Raw genomic sequence first — 16,630 nt, forward strand, 5'->3', positions numbered from 1 at the left:
AGAACCTCAGTGGTTATGCTCTCTCATTACTTTCAAATTGTCACTAACAGGCTAGTGACCAATTTTACCAATTTACATTGGCTTACTGGAACACCCTTATAATTCCCTAGTATATGGTACTGAGGTACCCAGGGTATTGGGGTTCCAGGAGATCCCTATGGGCTGCAGCATTTCTTTTGCCACCCATAGGGAGCTCTGACAATTCTTACACAGGCCTGCCACTGCAGCCTGAGTGAAATAACGTCCACGTTATTTCACAGCCATTTTACACTGCACTTAAGTAACTTATAAGTCACCTATATGTCTAACCTTTACCTGGTAAAGGTTAGGTGCAAAGTTACTTAGTGTGAGGGCACCCTGGCACTAGCCAAGGTGCCCCCACATTGTTCAGAGCCAATTCCCTGAACTTTGTGAGTGCGGGGACACCATTACACGCGTGCACTACATATAGGTCACTACCTATATGTAGCTTCACCATGGTAACTCCGAATATGGCCATGTAACATGTCTATGATCATGGAATTGCCCCCTCTATACCATCCTGGCATAGTTGGCACAATCCCATGATCCAGTGGTCTGTAGCACAGACCCTGGTACTGCCAAACTGCCCTTCCTGGGGTTTCACTGCAGCTGCTGCTGCTGCCAACCCCTCAGACATTCAGCTGCCCTCCTGTGGTCCAGCCAGGCCTGGCCCAGGATGGCAGAACAAAGAACTTCCTCTGAGAGAGGGTGTGACACCCTCTCCCTTTGGAAAATGGTGTGAAGGCAGGGGAGGAGTAGCCTCCCCCAGCCTCTGGAAATGCTTTGTTGGGCACAGATGTGCCCAATTCTGCATAAGCCAGTCTACACCGGTTCAGGGACCCCTTAGCCCCTGCTCTGGCGCGAAACTGGACAAAGGAAAGGGGAGTGACCACTCCCCTGACCTGCACCTCCCCTGGGAGGTGTCCAGAGCTCCTCCAGTGTGCTCCAGACCTCTGCCATCTTGGAAACAGAGGTGCTGCTGGCACACTGGACTGCTCTGAGTGGCCAGTGCCACCAGGTGACGTCAGAGACTCCTGCTGATAGGCTCCTTCAGGTGTTAGTAGCCTTTCCTCTCTCCTAGGTAGCCAAACCCTCTTTTCTGGCTATTTAGGGTCTCTGTCTCTGGGGAAACTTTAGATAACGAATGCATGAGCTCAGCCGAGTTCCTCTGCATCTCTCTCTTCACCTTCTGATAAGGAAACGACCGCTGACCGCGCTGGAAGCCTGCAACCCTGCAACATAGTAGCAAAGACGACTACTGCAACTCTGTAACGCTGATCCTGCCGCCTTCTCGACTGTTTTCCTGCTTGTGCATGCTGTGGGGGTAGCCTGCCTCCTCTCTGCACCAGAAGCTCCGAAGAAATCTCCCGTGGGTCGACGGAATCTTCCCCCTGCAACCGCAGGCACCAAAAAGCGGCATTACCGGTCCCTTGGGTCTCCTCTCAGCACGACGAGCGAGGTCCCTCGAATCCAGCGACGCTGTCCAAGTGACCCCCACAGTCCAGTGACTCTTCAGCCCAAGTTTGGTGGAGGTAAGTCCTTGCCTCACCTCGCTGGGCTGCATTGCTGGGAACCGCGACTTTGCAGCTACTCCGGCCCCTGTGCACTTCCGGCGGAAATCCTTTGTGCACAGCCAAGCGTGGGTCCACAGCACTCTAACCTGCATTGCACGACTTTCTAAGTTGGTCTCCGGCGACGTGGGACTCCTTTGTGCAACTTCGGCGAGCACCGTTTCACGCATCCTTGTAGTGCCTGTTTCTGGCACTTCTCCGGGTGCTACCTGCTTCAGTGAGGGCTCTTTGTCTTGCGCGATGTCCCCTCTCTCTTCAGGTCCAATTCGCTACCTCCTGGTCCCTCCTGGGCCCCGGCAGCGTCCAAAAACGCCAAACGCACGATTTGCGTGTAGCAAGGCTTGTTGGCGTCCTTCCGGCGGGAAAACACTTCTGCACGACTCTCCAAGGCAAGAGGGATCCGTCCACCAAAGGGAAAGTCTCTAGCCCTTTTCGTTCCTGCAGAAACCTCAGCTTCTTCTGTCCAGTCGAAGCTTCTTTGCACCCGCAGCTGGCATTTCCTGGGCATCTGCCCATCTCCGACTTGCTTGTGACTTTTGGACTTGGTCCCCTTGTTCCACAGGTACCCTAGATTGGAAATCCACAGTTGTTGCATTGCTGGTTTGTGTCTTTCCTGCATTATTCCCCTAACACGACTATTTTGTCCTTAGTGGATTTTTAGTGCACTTTGCACTCACTTTTCAGGGTCTTGGGGAGGGTTATTTTTCTAACTCTCACTATTTTCTAATAGTCCCAGCGACCCTCTACAAGGTCACATAGGTTTGGGGTCCATTCGTGGTTCACATTCCACTTTTGGAGTATATGGTTTGTGTTGCCCCTATCCCTATGTTTCCCCATTGCATCCTATTGTAACTATACATTGTTTGCACTGTTTTCTAAGACTATACTGCATATTTTTGCTATTGTGTATATATATCTTGTGTATATTTCCTATCCTCTCACTGAGGGTACACTCTAAGATACTTTGGCATATTGTCATAAAAATAAAGTACCTTTATTTTTAGTATAACTGTGTATTGTGTTTTCTTATGATATTGTGCATATGACACTAAGTGGTACTGTAGTAGCTTCACACGTCTCCTAGTTCAGCCTAAGCTGCTCTGCTAAGCTACCATTATCTATCAGCCTAAGCTGCTAGACACCCTATACACTAATAAGGGATAACTGGGCCTGGTGCAAGGTGCAAGTACCCCTTGGTACTCACTACAAGCCAGTCCAGCCTCCTACAGTTACCCATTACTGCTATTATATTATGTTACCACCACGCTGAGGGCTGTTCCTTGCATAAATCTGTAAGCAGGCTTGTGATCTGTGGTGTGGGCCTCCTGTGGGTCTCCGGTTCAGCGCTGTATGCCCATGGAGCAGGGTGTTCGGTTGCCACCATTTCCAGCTCTGGCACGTCAGGTACTCATCATCTCTTATTACAACAAATAACAAGCAAGCCAAACAACTTGCCCAGAAACGAGACCTAACTACGCATCGTGTGAGTGTGTCTACAGCTGTATGGGGCCCAGCCGGAGGGGGGGAAGGGACCCAGGGGAACCCTCCCCAGTGTATGATCTTCCAGGGAGGTCTAGGATAGGTGTGTTTGTCGTGCTCCTAACTCCGCAAGTTAAGAGGCCCATCTGCATCGTCATCATAGTCATGTCAGGAGTGTTCCATGCTCCCGCCACCTCTGCCCATAGGGGAGCTATCTGTCTGTTCCTCAGCCCTCTCATTTCTTCCCTCTGAAGTGCCCTTTCTTCTGCCTTGCCAAGGAAGTGATCTCTGCTTATAGCACGTGTCCTACTTTTATAATGTTTTCAGGGCACTTCGCTCACTTCATATCTAGCCAAAATCCTTTAGCACTGGGAGACCACGTGTCTGCTGAATATCTTACCTCCACCATTGGGGGTATAAAAGGTGTACTTTGGCTCTGTTGTAAATTATTATATAGGGCCCAGTTTGGTTGGGTTGTGAATTGCTGTCAAGCTCTAAATCTCAGAATTCTCTTAGTCACACCTTTTTATGTCTTGCGTACACAGTGAATGTGCTGTGAGACATATTGTTTAGAATTCAGTGGGCTTACCACACGCTCATAGCTTACTTACCAATAATTGTTTTCTATGTCACTCACATTTGCAATATTTCGATTACTTAGCTCCCATAGACTGAATCTTCCTTTCTTGTGTTCATTCCTCCATGGAGGATGGACCAAGTACATGTGTTCTTTTCGTCTTTCTACAGTACGCTATTTTTTATATTTTAAAAGTGTTTTCGTATCATTCTTGGATGTGCAATGTGCTTTCCAACATTCATGACAAGCATACAGCTTATTTTTCACCCTAAACGCCGTCTCTATTGACACTTTAGTTACTTTCTCACACTGTATTCCTCTACATGACTATACTCTACTCCCCTCAGTGCCACTGTACTCTACACTGTGCAACTCTATACCACTCCACTCTACTCAGTTCTACTCCACTCTAATCTACATTGTTCCACTCTATCACTCCACTCTATGCCACTCTAATCTATGCCACTCCACTATACGCCACTTCACTCCACTTTATGCTACTCCATTCTATGCCACTCCACCCTGTCACTCTCTGCTATGCCCCTCTACTCCACTCCACTCCACTCTACTCTATGCCACTACCCTTCATTCCTCTCTACGCCACCCTACTTCATAGAATGCCACTTTATGTGACTCTATGCCACTCTGCTCTACATCACTCTAGAATACTCAACTGAACTCTACTCTATACAATTCCACTCTACTTTACTCCTCTCCACTCTATGCCTCTCCACTCTATGCTACTCTACTCCAGTCTACTGTACGCCACTTTATTTTATCCCATTCTACTCTACGCCACTATACACCACTCAACTCTATGCCACTCTACTCCGTTGCACCCCTCTCTACTCTACGCTACTCTACTCCATGCTACTATACTCCACTCTAAGCCACTGTACTCTCCACCACTAAGCTCTATTCCACTCTACTGTATGCCACTCCATGCCACTCTAATCCACCCCACAGAATGCCACTCTACTCTATGCCACTCCACTCAACTCCATGCCATTCCACACTTTTGCACTCTACCCTACTCTGTGCCTCTCCATTCCACTCCATGCTACTCCACTCTATCCCACTACGCTCTACTCTAGTTCACTCTATGCCACTCCACTTTACTCTCTCCCACTCTACTCTATACTACTTCATTCCATGCCACTTCACTGTACTCCACTCCACTTCATCTCACAAAATATCACTCAATGGCACTACATGCGCTCTACTCTATGCCACTCTACTGCACACTACTCTATGCTGTGCCACTCTACACTACTCTCTTGTAGGCCTTTCTACTCTATGCCACTTTTTTCTCTGCTCCTCTCTACACCACAGTGTCACTCCATGCAACGCGACTGTATGCTACTCAACTCCACAACACTCTACTTCATGCAGTCCGACTCCACTCCTCCTAATTCTTTGCCACCCCTCTCCATGACACACTGTTCTCTGACTCTATGCCATTCCATGCCACTTCACTCTACACCACACTATGCCACTCTACACCACACTACTTTACTCTATGCTACTCTATGCCATTCTATGCAATCTCACTCCTCTCTACCCCACTCTGCTCTATGCCACTCCATTCCTCACAATGCTATTCAACGCCATGCCAAGGCACACCACTTCATTATATTCCACTGTATTCTATGACACATTACGTCACTCTACTCTTTGCACTTCAATCTACTCCCTTCTATGACCCTCCATTCATCACCACTCCATTGTTTGCTAGTCAAGTTTACCCCACTTCATTCCACACAATGCAACTCTAAAGCAGTATGCACCAAGCAGCTGAATGTGTCTGAAGAGACACCCAGAAAAGAAATAACAACATTATGTGGGGGCCTGTTCCGAGCCCCTCCTGGCCTGGAGGAGTTTGGTCGGCCGTGGATTAAGTTTTTGCAGTGTTCACTTCCCTGACCCCAGCACTCATAGAACACTTGAGACTTGCAGGGCAGAGTGGTGGATCTTGTTAAGAAGTCTGGGCTTCTTGGTTTATGGGGAGTCTTGTCACTGGAAGCAGAGAGGTAAATATTTGCTGTGATCTGCTACTCAAAGAAAAGACCCTGATCTAACTTGAAAAGATGGGTTTTAAACAAACGCTAAATCTATCCACTCCACGGACACTTTGACCTTTTTTAAGCCTATCAGAGCCACACCAGGGTAGTCTTTTCAGATCCTAAGTAGCTTGCCTTCATCGTATAGTGGTTAGTACTCTGCATTGTGGCAGCAGCAACCTCGGTTCTAATCCGAGTCACGGCATTGCGGGTGGCAGTTGGGCATCATTTTTATTCTCACTTCATAATATTTACATGAGTTAAGAGCTTGAACCTAATTTCAACGGTGAAATTAAATGTCTTTGAAGAACGCGTTAACAATGTTATTATTTGTTTCACCTTTCTGCGCTTTTACGTTTGTGGCGGTCCTGATGTGAAAAGTATGAGCTACAGTTTGGTTTCACGGGACCCGGTCAGCAAGAGGGATGGATGTCTGTGTCTCCTGTACCTGCAGCGCCGAGGCTCCTGTACTGACGCGAAGTAGCTTTCAATGTTGAAAGGGATCCTGCTAGTCAAATATCAGTTTTTGCAGCAATTCAGGCCGCGAAGAAAAAAGGTCTAAAAATAAATATTTGTATAGAAAGTAAGACTGAGCTCCCAAGGGTCTGAAAGAAAGAGGCGACGGAGAAGGACACTGAGAGGCGCACTCACCCAATCAGCGTTTGGCTTCATCATCCCGCACCCGACGGATCACCGGGCAGCTAGAGGGAAAGTTTTAAAACTTAAGCCAAGTTTATTAGTCGTGGTCGAATTGTGAATTACACAATTACGCTCCTTTGTGGAATTTGGAGTAATGTGGGGAAAGACATCTACCCAAGAGCGGAGGAAAAGAGCGCAAGCAGCGGTTGTTGTGCCAGTTCTGTTGCATTTAGAGCGATTTTCTTGTGCAAAGTGTATATCAGGTTCCTTTCGGATCTGAGCGTGTATTTTGCACCAGGAAAATAGCCTTGTGTAATTCTGTACAACCTCGCATAATGTTGCTGTAATTTCGCGTAATTACACTGCAGTGAGTTACACTGGTTACGCACATCCCTACATTTGACTCATGTTTAACAGAGAGGTCCGTCCATCCATTGATCCATTCATCTGTCCATCCATCTTTTTGCCTGTGTGCCTGCTTATCTATCTGCTCACCTACCTGTGCGTGACTGTGAACCTGTCTAACAGAGTGTTGATGCCTGGCTGTATGCTTTGTTAACACTATAACGCTCATAGGGACATTGAGGAGGACATCTTGGCGCTATGGTTTTTTTTGGTATGAAGCAACCGTTTTCAAATCCTGACAGTCCACACAAAGTTGATCATATGTGATCCCATTTTCGTACCAACAGCTGCTTCTCTATATACTTATCGGTCCACGTCTATTACTACATGTGCTTCTATTTACCTTTCAATTTCAAACTGGGTATCTGCCTTACTGCCTATTTCTGCCCATCTCTGTTTATGTTAACACTTTAAAGCCTACATGCTGACTACCAAGGTCTTTGTGGCGTGGTTCTTTCTAAAGCAGGCACGTGTGATTTACAGCGGTTTCTGTGAATCTGATTATATCTCATCCATGATTTACTAACAGCTACATACCTGCCTTTCTGTCTACAAACCTGTACAGATGCATCGGTGCATGTGGCTTATTTATGACGATCTGTTTAACCTTCTACCCGTCCTTCTATCTGTGCAACTGTCTTACAGTTCCCCCTCTTTTATGTTGTTACAACACTATTTGTTAAACAAACCTTCACAGTCAGAAGGGCTTCCAGGCGCTGTTATTTATTAAAAAAAACTGCAAAGAACACCAGTTTATGCAATGTTGATGACATTTACTTCACCCCTTTATTGTTGCATTAATGGGTTTTCAAGTCACAAAACGGGTCCCTGATGAAGCCCAGGTGGACTTCTGAGCTGCTGTAGCTCTGTGGGGTCTCCAGCTCTCCTAGGGCCTCAGATCTACCACTACAACACCAGCCTTATCCTAAGTTGTGCAGCAGATTTTTTATTTTTTTTATTTATTGGTATTTCAGATGGTACATATTATTCACAGGATTGTAACAGGTTGCAGAGCTGTATGAATCTCCTTTCCATGACAACTTTTGAACAGGTACCCATTACTGCTATTATATTATATTACCACCACGTTGAGGGCTGTTCCTTGCATAAATCTGTAAGCAGGCTTGTGATCTGTAGTGTGGGCCTCCTGTGGGTCTCCGGTTCAGTGCTGTATGCCCATGGAGCAGGGTGGTCGGTTCCCACCATTTCCAGCTCTGGCACGTCAGGTACTCCTCATCACTTATTACAACAAATAACAAGCAAGCCAAACAACTTGCCCAGAAACCGAGACCTAACTACGCATCGTGTGAGTGTGTCTACAGCTGTATGGGGCCCAGCCGGGGGGGGGGAAGGGACCCAGTGGAACCCTCCCCAGTGTATGATCTTCCAGGGAGGTCTAGGAGAGGTGTGTTTGTCGTGCTCCTAACTCCGCAAGTTAAGAGGCCCATCTGCATCGTCATCATAGTCATGTCAGGAGTGTTCCATGCTCCCGCCACCTCTGCCCATAGGGGAGCTATCTGTCTGTTCCTCAGCCCTCTCATTTCTTCCCTCTGAAGTGCCCTTTCTTCTGCCTTGCCAAGGAAGTTATGTCTGCTTATAGCACGTGTCCTACTTTTATAATGTTTTTAGGGCACTTCGCCCACTTCATATCTAGCCAAAAGCCTTTAGCACTGGGAGACCACGTGTCTGCTGAATATCTTACCTCCACCATTGGGGGTATAAAAGGTGTACTTTGGCTCTGTTGTAAATTATTATATAGGGCTCAATTTGGTTGGCTTGTGAATTGCTGTCAAGCTCTAAATCTCAGAATTCTCTTAGTCACACCTTTTTATGTCTTGCGTACACAGTGAATGTGCTGTGAGACATATTGTTTAGAATTCAGTGGGCTTACCACACGCCCATAGCTTACTTACCATTAATTGTTTTCTATGTCACTCACATTTGCAATATTTCGATTGCTTAGCTCCCATAGACTGAATCTTCTATTCTTTTGTTCATTCCTCCATGGAGGATGGACCAAGATGTGTTCTTTTCGTCTTTCTACAGTACGCTATTTTTTATATTTTAAAAGTGTTTTCGTATCATTCTTGGATGTGCAATGTGCTTTCCAACATTCATGACAAGCATACAGCTTATTTTTCACCCTAAACGCCGTCTCTATTGACACTTTAGTTACTTTCTCACACTGTATTCCTTTGCATGACTATACTCTACTCCCCTCAGTGCCACTGTACTCTACACTGTGCAACTCTATACCACTCCACTCTACTCAGTTCTACTCCACTCTAATCTACATTGTTCCACTCTATCACTCCACTCTATGCCACTCTAATCTATGCCACTCCACTATACGCCACTTCACTCCACTTTATGCTACTCCATTCTATGCCACTCTACCCTGTCACTCTCTGCTATGCCCCTCTACTCCACTCCACTCCACTCCACTCTACTCTATGCCACTTTCCTTCATTCCTCTCTACGCCACCCTACTTCATAGAATGCCACTTTATGTGACTCTATGCCACTCTGCTCTACATCACTCTATAATACTCAACTGAACTCTACTCTATACAATTCCACTCTACTTTACTCCTCTCCACTCTATGCCTCTCCACTCTATGCTACTCTACTCCAGTCTACTGTACGCCACTTTATTTTATCCCATTCTACTCTACGCCACTGTACACCACTCAACTCTATGCCACTCTACTCCGTTGCACCCCTCTCTACTCTACGCTACTCTACTCCATGCTAATATACTTCACTCTAAGCCACTGTACTCTCCACAACTAAGCTCTATTCCACTCTACTATATGCCACTCCATGCCACTCTAATCCACCCCACAGAATGCCACTCTACTCTATGCCACTCCACTCAACTCCATGCCATTCTACACTTTTGCACTCTACCCTACTCTGTGCCTCTCCATTCCACTCCATGCCACTCCACTCTATCCCACTACGCTCTACTCTAGTTCACTCTATGCCACTCCACTTTACTCTCTCCCACTCTACTCTATACTACTTCATTCCATGCCACTTCACTGTACTCCACTCCACTCCATCTCACACAATATCACTCAATGGCACTACATGCGCTCTACTCTATGCCACTCTACTGCACACTACTCTATGCTGTGCCACTCTACACTACTCTCCTGTAGGCCTTTCTACTCTATGCCACTTTTTACTCTGCTCCTCTCTACACCACAGTGTCACTCCATGCAACGCGACTGAATGCTACTCAACTCCACAACACTCTACTTCATGCAGTCCGACTCCACTCCTCCTAATTCTTTGCCACCCCTCTCCATGACACACTGTTCTCTGACTCTATGCCATTCCATGCCACTCTACTCTACACCACACTATGCCACTCTACACCACACTACTTTACTCTATGCTACTCTATGCCATTCTATGCAACCTCACTCCTCTCTACCCCACTCTGCTCTATGCCACTCCATTCCTCACAATGCTATTCAACGCCATGCCAAGGCACACCACTTCATTATATTCCACTGTATTCTATGACACATTACGTCACTCTACTCTTTGCACTTCAATCTACTCCCTTCTATGACCCTCCATTCATCACCACTCCATTGTTTGCTAGTCAAGTTTACGCCACTTCATTCCACACAATGCAACTCTAAAGCAGTATGCACCAAGCAGCTGAATGTGTCTGAAGAGACACCCAGAAAAGAAAAAAACAACAATATGTGGGGGCCTGTTCCGAGCCCCTCCTGGCCTGGAGGAGTTTGGTCGGCCGTGGATTAAGTTTTTGCAGTGTTCACTTCCCCGACCCCAGCACTCATAGAACACTTGAGACTTGCAGGGCAGAGTGGTGGATCTTGTTAAGAAGTCTGGGCTTCTTGGTTTATGGGGAGTCTTGTCACTGGAAGCATAGAGGTAAATATTTGCTGTGATCTGCTACTCAAAGAAAAGACCCTGATCTAACTTGAAAAGATGGGTTTTAAACAAACGCTAAATCTATCCACTCCACAGACACTTTGACCTTTTTTAAGCCTATCAGAGCCACACCAGTGAAGTCTTTTCCGAGCCCAAGTAGCTCGCCGTGATCGTATAGTGGTTAGTACTCTGCGTTGTGGCCGCAGCAACCTCGGTTCGAATCCGAGTCACGGCATTGCGGGTGGCAATGTCACGGCAGTTGGGCAGCATTTTTATTCTCACTTCTTAATATTTACATGAGTTAAGAGCTTGAACCTAATTTCAACGGTGAAATTAAATGTCTTTGAAGAACGCGTTAACAATGTTATTATTTATTTCACCTTTCTGCGCTTTTACGTTTGTGGCGGTCCTGATGTGAAAAGTATGAGCTACAGTTTGGTTTCACGGGACCCGGTCAGCAAGAGGGATGGATGTCTGTGTCTCCTGTACCTGCAGCACCGAGGCTCCTGTACTGACGCGGAGTAGCTTTCAATGTTGAAAGGGATCCTGCTAGTCAAATATCAGTTTTTGCAGCAATTCAGGCCGCGAAGAAAAAAGGTCTAAAAATAAATATTTGTATAGAAAGTAAGACTGAGCTCCCAAGGGTCTGAAAGAAAGAGGCGACGGAGAAGGACACTGAGAGGCGCACTCACCCAATCAGCGTTTGGCTTCATCATCCCGCACCCGACGGATCACCGGGCAGCTAGAGGGAAAGTTTTAAAACTTAAGCCAAGTTTATTAGTCGTGGTCGAATCGTGAATTACACAATTACGCTCCTTTGTGGAATTTGGAGTAATGTGGGGAAAGACATCTACCCAAGAGCGGAGGAAAAGAGCGCGAGCAGCGGCTGTTGTGCCAGTTCTGTTGCATTTAGAGCGATTTTCTTGTGCAAAGTGTATATCAGGTTCCTTTCGGATCTGAGCGTGTATTTTGCACCAGGAAAATAGCCTTGTGTAATTCTGTACAACCTCGCATAATGTTGCTGTAATTTCGCGTAATTACACTGCAGTGAGTTACACTGGTTACGCCCATCCCTACATTTGACTCATGTTTAACAGAGAGGTCCGTCCATCCATTGATCCATTCATCTGTCCATCCATCTTTTTGCCTGTGTGCCTGCTTATCTATCTGCTCACCTACCTGTGCGTGACTGTGAACCTGTCTAACAGAGTGTTGATGCCTGGCTGTATGCTTTGTTAACACTATAACGCTCACAGGCACATTGAGGAGGACATCTTGGCGCTATGGTTTTTTTTGGTATGAAGCAACCGTTTTCAAATCCTGACAGTCCACACAAAGTTGATCATATGTGATCCCATTTTCGTACCAACAGCTGCTTCTCTATATACTTATCGGTCCACGTCTATTACTACATGTGCTTTCTATTTACCTTTCTATTTCAATCTGGGTATCTGCCTTACTGCCTATTTCTGCCCATCTCTGTTTATGTTAACACTTTAAAGCCTACATGCTGACTACCAAGGTCTTTGTGACGTGGTTATTTCTAAAGCAGGCGCGTGTGATTTACAGCGGTTTCTGTGACGCTGATTATATCTCATCCATGATTTACTAACAGCTACATACCTGCCTTTCTGTCTACAAACCTGTACAGATGCATCGGTGCATGTGGCTTATTTATGACGATCTGTTTAACCTTCTATCCGTCCTTCTATCTGTGCAACTGTCTTACAGTTCCCCCTCTTTTATGTTGTTACAACACTATTTGTTAAACAAACCTTCACAGTCAGAGGGGCTTCCAGGCGCTGTTATTTATTAAAAAAACTGCAAAGAACACCAGTTTAGGCAATGTTGATGACATTTACTTCACCCCTTTATTGTTGCATTAATGGGTTTTCAAGTCACAAAACGGGTCCCTGATGAAGCCCAAGTGGACTTCTGAGCTGCTGTAGCTCTGTGGGGTCTCCAGCTCTCCTAGGGCCTCAGATCTACCACTACAACACCAGCCTTACCCTAAGTTGTGCAGTAGATTTTTTATTTTTTTTATTTATTGGTATTTCAGATGGTACATATTATTCATAGGATTGTAACAGGTTGCAGAGCTGTATGAATCTCCTTTCCATGACAACTTTTGAACAGTTACCCATTACTGCTATTATATTATGTTACCACCACGCTGAGGGCTGTTCCTTGCATAAATCTGTAAGCAGGCTTGTGATCTGTGGTGTGGGCCTCCTGTGGGTCTCCGGTTCAGCGCTGAATGCCCATGGAGCAGGGTGGTCGGTTCCCACCATTTCCAGCTCTGGCACGTCAGGTACTCATCATCTCTTATTACAACAAATAACAAGCAAGCCAAACAACTTGCCCAGAAACCGAGACCTAACTACGCATCGTGTGAGTGTGTCTACAGCTCTATGGGGCCCAGCCGGCGGGGGGAAGAGACCCAGGGAAACCCTCCCCAGTGTATGATCTTCCAGGGAGGTCTAGGAGAGGTGTGTTTGTCGTGCTCCTAACTCCGCATGTTAAGAGGCCCATCTGCATCGTCATCATAATCATGTCAGGAGTGTTCCAAGCTCCCGCCACCTCTGCCCATAGGGGAGCTATCTGTCTGTTCCTCAGCCCTCTCATTTCTTCCCTCTGAAGTGCCCTTTCTTCTGCCTTGCCAAGGAAGTGATGTCTGCTTATAGCACGTGTCCTACTTTTATAATGTTTACAGGGCACTTCGCCCACTTCATATCTAGCCAAAATCCTTTAGCACTGGGAGACCACGTGTCTGCTGAATATCTTACCTCCACTATTGGGGGTATAAAAGGTGTACTTTGGCTCTGTTGTAAATTATTATATAGGGCTCAATTTGGTTGGGTTGTGAATTGCTGTCAAGCTCTAAATCTCAGAATTCTCTTAGTCACACCTTTTTATGTCTTGCGTACACAGTGAATGTGCTGTGAGACATATTGTTTAGAATTCAGTGGGCTTACCACACGCCCATAGCTTACTTACCATTAATTGTTTTCTATGTCACTCACATTTGCAATATTTCGATTGCTTAGCTCCCATAGACTGAATCTTCAATTCTTTTGTTCATTCCTCCATGGATGATGGACCAAGATGTGTTCTTTTCGTCTTTCTACAGTACGCTATTTTTTATATTTTAAAAGTGTTTTCGTATCATTCTTGGATGTGCAATGTGCTTTCCAACATTCGTGACAAGCATACAGCTTATTTTTCACCCTAAACGCCGTCTCTATTGACACTTTAGTTACTTTCTCACACTGTATTCCTTTGCATGACTATACTCTACTCCCCTCAGTGCCACTGTACTCTACACTGTGCAACTCTATACCACTCCACTCTACTCAGTTCTACTCCACTCTAATCTACATTGTTCCACTCTATCACTCCACTCTATGCCACTCTAATCTATGCCACTCCACTATACGCCACTTCACTCCACTTTATGCTACTCCATTCTATGCCACTCTACCCTGTCACTCTCTGCTATGCCCCTCTACTCCACTCCACTCCACTCTACTCTATGCCACTTCCCTTCATTCCTCTCTACGCCACCCTACTTCATAGAATGCCACTTTATGTGACTCTATGCCACTCTGCTCTACATCACTCTAGAATACTCAACTGAACTCTACTCTATACAATTCCACTCTACTTTACTCCTCACCACTCTATGCCTCTCCACTCTATGCTACTCTACTCCAGTCTACTGTACGCCACTTTATTTTATCCCATTCTACTCTACGCCACTGTACACCACTCAACTCTATGCCACTCTACTCCGTTGCACCCCTCTCTACTCTACGCTACTCTACTCCATGCTACTATACTCCACTCTAAGCCACTGTACTCTCCACCACTAAGCTCTATTCCACTCTACTATATGCCACTCCATGCCACTCTAATCCACCCCACAGAATGCCACTCTACTCTATGCCACTCCACTCAACTCCATGCCATTCCACACTTTTGCACTCTACCCTACTCTGTGCCTCTCCATTCCACTCCATGCCACTCCACTCTATCCCACTATGCTCTACTCTAGTTCACTCTATGCCACTCCACTTTACTCTCTCCCACTCTACTCTATAAAACTTCATTCCATGCCACTTCACTGTACTCCACTCCACTCCACTCCATCTCACACAATATCACTCAATGGCACTACATGCGCTCTACTCTATGCCACTCTACTGCACACTACTCTATGCTGTGCCACTCTACACTACTCTCCTGTAGGCCTTTCTACTCTATGCCACTTTTTACTCTGCTCCTCTCTACACCACAGTGTCACTCCATGCAACGCGACTGAATGCTACTCAACTCCACAACACTCTACTTCATGCAGTCCGACTCCACTCCTCCTAATTCTTTGCCACCCCTCTCCATGACACACTGTTCTCTGACTCTATGCCATTCCATGCCACTTCACTCTACACCACACTATGCCACTCTACACCACACTACTTTACTCTATGCTACTCTATGCCATTCTATGCAACCTCACTCCTCTCTACCCCACTCTGCTCTATGCCACTCCATTCCTCACAATGCTATTCAACGCCATGCCAAGGCACACCACTTCATTATATTCCACTGTATTCTATGACACATTACGTCACTCTACTCTTTGCACTTCCATCTACTCCCTTCTATGACCCTCCATTCATCACCACTCCATTGTTTGCTAGTCAAGTTTTAGCCACTTCATTCCACACAATGCAACTCTAAATCAGTATGCACCAAGCAGCTGAATGTGTCTGAAGAGACACCCAGAAAAGAAAAAAACAACAATATGTGGAGGCCTGTTCCGAGCCCCTCCTGGCCTGGAGGAGTTTGGTCGGCCGTGGATTAAGTTTTTGCAGTGTTCACTTCCCCGACCCCAGCACTCATAGAACACTTGAGACTTGCAGGGCAGAGTGGTGGATCTTGTTAAGAAGTCTGGGCTTCTTGGTTTATGGGGAGTCTTGTCACTGGAAGCAGAGAGGTAAATATTTGCTGTGATCTGCTACTCAAAGAAAAGACCCTGATCTAACTTGAAAAGATGGGTTTTAAACAAACGCTAAATCTATCCACTCCACGGACACTGTGACCTTTTTTAAGCCTATCAGAGCCACACCAGGACAGTCTTTTCAGAGCCCAAGTAGCTCGCCGTGATTGTATAGTGGTTAGTACTCTGCGTTGTGGCCGCAGCAACCTCGGTTTGAACCCGAGTCACGGCATTGCGGGTGGCAATGTCACGGCAGTTGGGCAGCATTTTTATTCTCACTTCTTAATATTTACATGAGTTAAGAGCTTGAACCTAATTTCAACGGTGAAATTAAATGTCTTTGAAGAACGCGTTAACAATGTTATTATTTATTTCACCTTTCTGCGCTTTTACGTTTGTGGCGGTCCTGATGTGAAAAGTATGAGCTACAGTTTGGTTTCACGGGACCCGGTCAGCAAGAGGGATGGATGTCTGTGTCTCCTGTACCTGCAGCACCGAGGCTCCTGTACTGACGCGGAGTAGCTTTCAATGTTGAAAGGGATCCTGCTAGTCAAATATCAGTTTTTGCAGCAATTCAGGCCGCGAAGAAAAAAGGTCTAAAAATAAATATTTGTATAGAAAGTAAGACTGAGCTCCCAAGGGTCTGAAAGAAAGAGGCGACGGAGAAGGACACTGAGAGGCACACTCACCCAATCAGCGTTTGGCTTCATCATCCCGCACCCGACGGATAACCGGGCAGCTAGAGGGAAAGTTTTAAAACTTAAGCCAAGTTTATTAGTCGTGGTCGAATCGTGAATTACACAATTACGCTCCTTTGTGGAATTTGGAGTAATGTGGGGAAAGACATCTACCCAAGAGCGGAGGAAAAGAGCGCGAGCAGCGGCTGTTGTGCCAGTTCTGTTGCATTTAGAGCAATTTTCTTGTGCAAAGTGTATATCAGGTTCCTTTCGGATCTGAGTGTGTATTT

At 46.1% G+C, this 16,630-nt stretch overlaps 1 non-coding gene across 1 annotated transcript; it reads left to right on the forward strand.

Moving 5' to 3' along the window:
• Nucleotides 1-10,827: 10,827 nt before the first annotated feature.
• Nucleotides 10,828-10,899, forward strand: TRNAH-GUG (transfer RNA histidin (anticodon GUG)). Its single transcript has one exon. It is a non-coding gene; the product is annotated as a tRNA-His (tRNA).
• The last annotated feature ends 5,731 nt before the right edge of the window (nt 10,900-16,630 follow it).

Source organism: Pleurodeles waltl, chromosome 12 (assembly GCF_031143425.1).
Source record: "Pleurodeles waltl isolate 20211129_DDA chromosome 12, aPleWal1.hap1.20221129, whole genome shotgun sequence".
Classification (NCBI taxonomy): Eukaryota; Metazoa; Chordata; class Amphibia; order Caudata; family Salamandridae; genus Pleurodeles; species Pleurodeles waltl.